Source organism: Artibeus jamaicensis, unplaced genomic scaffold (assembly GCF_021234435.1).
Source record: "Artibeus jamaicensis isolate MK-2021 breed Jamaican fruit bat unplaced genomic scaffold, CSHL_Jam_final scaffold_614, whole genome shotgun sequence".
Lineage (NCBI taxonomy): Eukaryota > Metazoa > Chordata > Mammalia > Chiroptera > Phyllostomidae > Artibeus > Artibeus jamaicensis.
Window position 1 is genome coordinate 5,271,329 of NW_026522050.1, and position 8,466 is coordinate 5,279,794.

Genomic DNA, 8,466 nt, shown 5'->3' on the forward strand with positions numbered 1-8,466 from the left:
CCCCAAGGTTGTACAAGGAATTCCACAAGACTTTCTCCAAGTCACCAAGGGAGGAAGTGGAGTCAGGAATCTCTCACCTGCACTATTACCCTTACTCACCTGACACCCCTGCCCCCCAACCCCCACCATTCCTTCTCTAAAGCAGAAACTTTTAGGAAAACAATCACATGTCTGAAGATTAGGCTTCTCCTTCTCCCTCTTCTCTCTGTCCTAGACCACTCAAAGGGTGTCTTCCTTGTCTTATCTCTTTTTCTTTCATAGGGCAGCAACTCCCACGGCCTCGGTGATGTAAGCAGAAGGAAAAATGTCTATGAGAAGAGTCCTTCCAGGTTTGGTTTTTGGTAAGAGAAAGAAGGAGGAGAAAAAAGCTTTGCTTCACTGTCTTGTTGAGAAACAGAAATTAATAATTGATCCCTCGGTTTTTTATTGCATCCCTTTTCTAATGAAAGTCAGATCTCTCCCAAACATGTATGTTCGTGTTAATACTATCTGTCAAGGTATTCAATACCTACATATATCTATATGACCTGAAATCCTGCAAACAACTTTGCATCCTTGGTATAATTCTCCACATTTGACAGTTAAAGTGGTTGAGATGTAGGTTAATTTTCCTAAAGTCACACAGCTAGTTAAATGGCAAAACTAAAAATAGGTTTGAATAAATGACTAAGTGAATGGAATTCTTGAATAAATGAATACATCAAAGGAATATCAAATGAATGAATACCAGACACACTACTATTATATAAAAACACCGTATCAGTTAGGATTATTGTTTGCAGGCCACTCTCTGGCTGATTAAAGTGAAAAGGAATTCATTGTGGTAGAAGAGAACTTAGAGTTAGCTCTGAAAACAGAGAGCGACTACGGAAAGTTCTGGAGGCCCAGGAAGCGAGAAGTATAACAGCAGTGCCCTAGAAGCACCCCTTTGATCACCAGCAAGCTTTTGGCCTTGCATCACCCACTCAGGATTCAACATCCCCAAGTGAAACATCTGGGTGGTTGATCTTCCCTCGACACCAGGGGCTCGGGGGAATAAATTATTTCCTTGAGTAAGAAGTGACATTATTAGGAAAAGTGGATAGATGCTGGGCCACCTGATAAAACAATATACACCAGTATACTGGTATCCTGGCAGAGAAAATAATACTCTGAAAACATGCAGAAAGTTCTAGAAAGTGTGTCTTGTGCATCGCATGTATTATCTTGTTCCACCCTCACCACAGCTCTATGAGGTAGAGTTCAAATGTGGCAGCTTTGTAAATTGGGGCTATGGGAGGTAGAATTTCTCATTCAATAGCACACAGATTCTTTTTCTTTCTTTTTTTCATAAATTACTTTATTGCTGCTCGGTTACAGTTGTCTGCATTTTCTCCCCACCACTCCCCCGCACCTCAGCCAAACCCATCTCCCTCCCTTGCTTCCACCCTCCCCCTTGGTTTTGTCCATGTGTCCTTTATAGTAGTTCCTGAAAGCCCTTCTCCCCACTGTCCCCCACCTGTGGCTATTGTTAGGTTGTTCTTAAGTTTAATGTCTCTGGTTATATTATGTCTGCTTTTTTCCTTTGTTGATTAGGTTCCAGTTAAAGGTAAGATCATAGGGTATTTGTTCGCTCACTGCCTGGCTTATTGCACTTAGCAATTTAAAATAATTTCTCACCCTTTGAATCAAGCACTTTCTTATACTTTTGGGAACTCATTTTTCAATAGGAACAGTGGCACAAAAGTATCTCTAAGTATTTATACAGATTTCCACATAAATGAGGAAACTGGCAGGTAATATGGTCTCAAATAGCTGATGGCAATCAAAAAAAGAATGATGTTTACCTTCTCATCGATACTCTTCTCACCCGGATGTTCTGGGTGAAGGTTCCAAAGCCTTAAGCCCTGGAACCAGACTACATGTGAGTCCTGGCTCAGTTATTTCCATCTTACGTGATCTTGAGCAAGCTCCTTAATGTCTCTGGATCTAAATTTCCTCCTCCATAAAATGCAAATAATAGCCATGCTAACCTCATAAGGTAGGTGTGAAGATCAACTAAAACAATATATCAGTTAGAATGGGCTTGGTATATTGCTAATTACTCGATAAATGTTAGCCATTATTATTCAAAATCCAGAGTCAGGCAACTTGGGAATATCTTTGAATTCCTGTTAGTTACACTCTCATTGCCCTCTACTTGAATGTTCGTAGGCAGATTTAAAAAGCTTCCTCAGCAAATGGCAAATCCTTCCTCATGAAGCATGAGAGGAGGGTAAAGATAGGCTCGGGCATAAATTACAACCTATTGCAAAAGTCGTTATTGAGAAACATATAATCTCATGTAAGGCATAGGGTTAAGGGGACTGACTGTAGAAGGCATAGACCATGAGAGCCCTATAAAAAGTAAGTACATTCACACATAGAGACACATTTGGCTTTACAGTCACTGAAATACTGTAATAAACACCTCAAGTGAAGTAACATTGTTATCAGTGTACATATTTTTTCTTAACATAATAAGATTATTGACACTTCCTCTAGTAGATCAGTCTATAGACCTAGATGTCATCTTTTACTTCTCAGTCACCAAATTCTTCCAGTCCTGCCTTTGAACTATCTCCAATCCATTTACCTCTTTCCCTCACAATGGCTACTGCACTAGCTCAGGTGGCATCTCTGGTGTGTATCCCTCCAACAGACATGTGCCTCCTAGGCATGTTGCTCCAGTCCCAACTTTCCAATGGCTTCCCACCACCCTTGTGATGAATTAGAAACTCCTTAGTAGGGCTGATAAATCTCTTTCCACCTGGAACCCTCCCATCTACACTTTAGTAGTACTTGAGTTCTTCAGTTAGGTCCTCTCTCTTGCTCTGAGAAGTCACAGATGCTGTTCCTCTGTCAGAAGCGTGGTCCTCACCAGCTCCAACTTCCCAACTGTTCTTCACTTGGCTGGCTCTAATTTATACTTCAGATTTGTCTTAATTATCACATTTTCCAGTTCAAGACAGTGTCTAACAGAGTGGGTACTCAACCAGTATTTGTGAGATAAATAAAGGAATGGAAAATAAGTAGTTTACTGTATCTAGCCATGTCCACTAAAGAACTTAAGGCAATTATTTCTATTTGTCTTTCTTTGAACCAAGACTTGAAGATGCTCACATACATGCACAGCAGAGAAGTTTATTAATTGCATGGCATGGTGATTATTATTCATCATTTTTATGTCCAGTAGGCATAGGAGGAGGGGTTAGTCTTGCCATCTAAGGGATGGAGGAGGTGAAAGGGAAGCAGAACAGGCAGGAGGGGCAGCAGGCACACTCAGTGTAATCATCACAATTTCTGACTTTTTTGCCTTTTCATTTCTCTTGACATTGTTTCCACATGGTACGGATTCTTCTCCCACCATTTGCCTTAGTTTCATATCATAGAAGAGTCCCTGTCATAAAAGTAGATACAAGTAGCCTTGAATAACTGCAACCCTGCTGCCAGACTGTCATGTCCATTTATTTTCTGGCAGTACTTCTATGTCATCTTCCTCATCATCTGGCACTTTGTTTGGAAGCACTCATCCCCACCAAGTCATCTTCTGTTAATTCTTCTGGTGTGGTGTGGTGAGTTCTTGAATTTCTCCATGATCCATATCCTGAAATCTTTCACCTGCTTTTTTCCATATCCACAATCTCTTTCATGGTGTCCTGGATTGGCCCTGTTGTAAATCTTGTGAAGTCATGCACAGCAGCTGGGCAGTTTTTTTGTCTTTTCTTTTCTTTTGAAAGATTTTATTTATTTATTTTCAGAGAGGGGAAGGGAGGGAGAAGAGAGGGAGAGAAACATCAATGCGTGGTTGCCTCTTGTGCACGCCCTACTGGTGACCTGGCCTGCAACCCAGGCATGTGCCCTAGACTGGGAATTGAACCAGCGACCCTTTGGTTCACAGGACGGCACTCAATCAGCCACACCAGCCAGGGCTGGATGGTTTTTCTAAACAGTATTTTTTTTCATCTTTATGGCTTTCACATACTTTACTGTAACAACAATGGCATCTTTAATGGTGTAACCCTTTTATACTTTCACAATGCTCTCTATTGGGGTTCTCTTCCATTACATTGACAATCTTTTCCATAGAGTACCATGTTACCATGTTTAGTGATGGTCCTTAAATGACCCCTTCATCAAGAAGAGCCTGCATGAGAAGATGTCCTATCTGGGGACAAGTAGACCACTTTGATGCCTTTGATGTTGAACTCATAGGATTCTGAGTGGCCAGGTGGTCCAATATGAAAATAACCGTAAAAGGTAGATGCTTGCTGCCTAGGTACTTCTTGACTTCAGGGAATATCATCCGAGGAACCAATCCAGAAAAAAGTTTCTGATTGTTCAGGCCTCCATCTCATACAGCCTAAAGATTGACAGCTGGTGTTTATCTTTTTTTTTCAAGGCTCGGGGTGAACAGCTTTATAGATGAGAGTAGTCCTGATCATAATCTGATTGCATTTGCACAAAACAACAGGATTAGCCTATCTTTTCCTGCCTTAAATCCTGGTGCTTGCTTTTCTTCCTTACTAATAATGTCCTCCGTGGCATTTCTTCCCCAGAATAGGGGACTTTCGTCAGCACTAAATACCTGTTCAGGCATGTATGCTTTCTCCTCAATGATTTTCTTATTGGCATATGAGAATTCATCTTTCTCTTGGTCAAGAGAAGCTGTTTCCTCTGTTACCTTTATATTTTTTAAGCCAAACCACTTCATAAAATTATGAAACACTCCTTTGCTGGCATTAAATTCTCCAACTTTTAACTCCTTTCCCTTCCCTTGTTTTAAGTTGTCATATGATGGCTTCACATTTTCTTGAATCACATTAAAGTCTGTAGGTATGCATTTCTTAGAGTAATCCTGTACCTACACAAAAGCTGCATTTTCAACATGACATAAAAAGATCTTTTGCAAAAAGTGCAAGGTTTTCGTGCCTGCTGGCATAGCTGCAGTGGCAGCTTTATGGATATTTTTTTTCTTACAATGCCCCTTACACTGGATTTGTTCATCTTGAAATGGTGGGCAGCTGCAGACCTCAATCTACAGTGGATATCAAGCAATTAAAATTTTCTTGGAATGTCATGACTGCTTGTTGGGACCACTCCCAGCATCACTTGCATGAACCCCATGATGTTACTCATAGCATAGCACTAAACATGATGAAAAAGGTTATGTACTTCTGTTATTATGATGCAGTTGTGATTTAACACTACATCTTTATATTTGTTACATTTCTTGTGACTGTAAATGATGTCATTCTGTATCTCTGTGTGCATACATTTTGATAAATTTTAACTTTTTGTAATAGATTTGTGTATATTTTATAGCAGTAAATAGATTAGTATCTACATACATTTTATGTATTCATGACATACCTAACGTTTTCTTAATTTTAAAAAATATTTCTAGGCTGTGTAGTTCATTGGCAATTTTTTCAAATTGTCACAAACCTTCCCCCGATTTTCCAATATGTTTATTGAAAAATTTGCATATAAGTGGACCCATGCAGTTTAGACTTCTATTGTACAAGGGTCAGCCATAGTTCTTTTTTTTCCAGTTTCCCTAAGATAGAGGAACTGAAGTCTGTTGTAGAGAACACATTATGTGTGTGTGTTTGGTTTTCCATCTACATACCTATGTCTTTCTGATTTTAGCATTTAAAGGATGTTGGTTGCCTCCTCCATCAGTCTTCTTTCTTTACTTTCCACAATAGCTTATTTTCTCTTATTGTAGCATGTTCTGCACATGCTCACCAATATATACATTCTACTTTTTCCTTAAGACCACAGTTAGACCCCATTGCCATGCTCATTGATAGTTAAGTATGACTATGATATGTATGAATTATGCACAGTAGATTTTTAGGGAAGTGGTGGCATCATTTCTATGGCTGGCCCTTGGTCTTTATCACCATCCATGAGCTGATTGGAGGGAAGTCTGAGGTCTCCGAGGAAAACAGAACCATGTGACAGGAAAAGCCTGTATCCTGATAGGACTGTTTGGGACAGAGTACTTTTGCTACTTCATATGGAATCATGTTATGGGCAAAAAGTAAAGCTTTATTGTGCTAAGTCACTGAAAATTTTGGAGTAATCTGCCCTGACTTGTATACACTTGTACTTGCAACATCTCAATGACAAGGTGTCTTATGATACTACTGTATCATCTGACTTCCCTTCCTTTTCTATTTTTTAACTTTCTTTTCTACAAAGACTGACAATGTGCATATGAAAGATGCAAATCTATGTGAAAGCACAAGTCATATGAGTGATGCCACTTTGGGTAGGACTGTCTGGTAGAAGAAGTGATTAGGAAAAAATGTGACTATCCATAGAACTCTATGGATATAAGAAGGTGCATCCAGGAAACTTTACTTAGTCATATGTATCCTAGATGTGGGGAGTTTCTAGGAAAACTTAAATATCATGAAATAATTTTTTTCTCAGATGCACAATTTAATTGTACAACCATTATGAACTGTCTTCATAAAACTTTTTGATGATTTGAGAAATTCCTCATGCAGTAGTTATGGTGGGATACAAAATTGTGTCATCTCTGCTCTGCACAGTGTGATCTCAGCTCTGCAAAAACATGCACTTACTGGCAAAAGAAATAGACCAACATTTTTTTAAAAATGAATTAATAAATAATACAATCATATACAATTTTGTGAACAAATTAATTGCATGAAATTACAAATCTGTAAATATTCTTCGACAGATAGTGCTAACTATTTTTGGTTCAAAAAATGGAATTGCTGGAACTGTAAGACCCAAGGCCTTACTTAACAAGCACGTACATCGTTAGTGATAAATCCTCATTGGTGGTTTTGCATATGTCATCTGAAGTGAATGAAGCAGGTCTGTAAGAAGATATAATGGCCATGGATGGGTCGGGGACCAATCACTGAAGAATCATGATCTCATTAAAAGAACCTGGTTTTGACTTCTGATTGAGGTACTGCTGCTGGCTAGTTTTGTGACCCCAGGAAAGACATTAATTCTTTCAACATCATTTTCCTCATTTGTGTGAAAACAACTCTTGCTTTTCTCATTTCATGAATAATCAAAATGTGTGAAGTTTATCCACTTTCAACATCATTTTAGAAAGTGGATAAAATTTCCATAGCTTCTTTTCTCTTTCCTCTGTCAAGATGTCTCCAAAATGTTAGTGTAGATCAAACTTTTTTAGGTAGATTTTTATAAAATACAGATTCCTAAAAATTCTGGAATACCCTGATTTTGTTGATTTGTATTTCTTTTTTTAGTTTTGCTGTTTAATTCTATTTATTTATTTATTATTTAATCTTTTTTTGTTGTTGTTTGAGTACACTTGTCTTTGTTTTTACCCTACCATACCCTCCTGCCCCACTCATCCCTGCCTCACACCCTTAAACCTGTTCCCTTTGGCTTTGTCCATGTGTCCTTTACACATGTTCCTTGATGGCCTTCCCCTTATTATCTCCTATTGTCCTTCTCCCCCTTCCTCTCTGGTTACTGTCAGTTTGTTCTCTATTTCAGTGTCTCTGGCTGTATTTTTCTTGCTTGTTTGTTTCATTGATGAGAGTTCCTGTATTTCTAATAAGCCAGCTCAGATGATCTTGATGTGGATGGTCTGAAGAACACACTTTTAAGAAATAATTTTTATCTCTATTCCTCTCCAAAACTAATTACAATCCCTTCAAACTTTTGTCTAATAACTGTTCATTTTTCTTGTGTTTACAATCCCCACTCCCGTGTATGACTCCATTCACTTTAAACCACACAAAAGACAACATGTACAAAGTTCAGTTCTTGTTCTAACAGCAACTCCCCTGGAGAGGTCTTGGCTTTTCCCAGGTCACATGGTTGAGGGCTTTGGACGAGGCACTTTGAAGGGAAGCCAAAAATTCAATCTCTTGTTTGCTCTAATGATATAATTTAAATAACCCTGCAGCTGGACAATTTCTGCGAACTACATAACATCGTCTTATTATTATTGCTTTTGAATAGCCAATCAGTTACAAGGGACAATATATAAGTTAAAAGCTTCAGTGGGAAATGTTTTGTAAGTGTAGACATTTCCCAATATTGAGCATACACCCTATCTTTCTGGTCCACAAAGTCTCTGACTTCCATAGACAGTTACTCCAGTTTGCTCTTTAGGAACCTAGTACTTCTTGGAGATTTATATTAAACAGTGACAGTTCAAGTTCAGTCAGTTGAGTCTATAAGGTAGTGGCCACAGTAGCTTCTCCATTGCTGCACTGAGTAACTACAGAAGGTCCTGTGTGTCCAGGTCTACAGTAAAACTTCAGGTAAGCAGAATTGTTCTGGACAGCCAGTGTCTTATGCTTTTCATCTTTTCAATTAATTAGCATCCTGATTCTAAAGAATTTGTATTTGTACTTTATATCCCCATTGACTTTTCTGTAACTACCAATTTGTACTTCTTAATTTCTTCACTTTTTT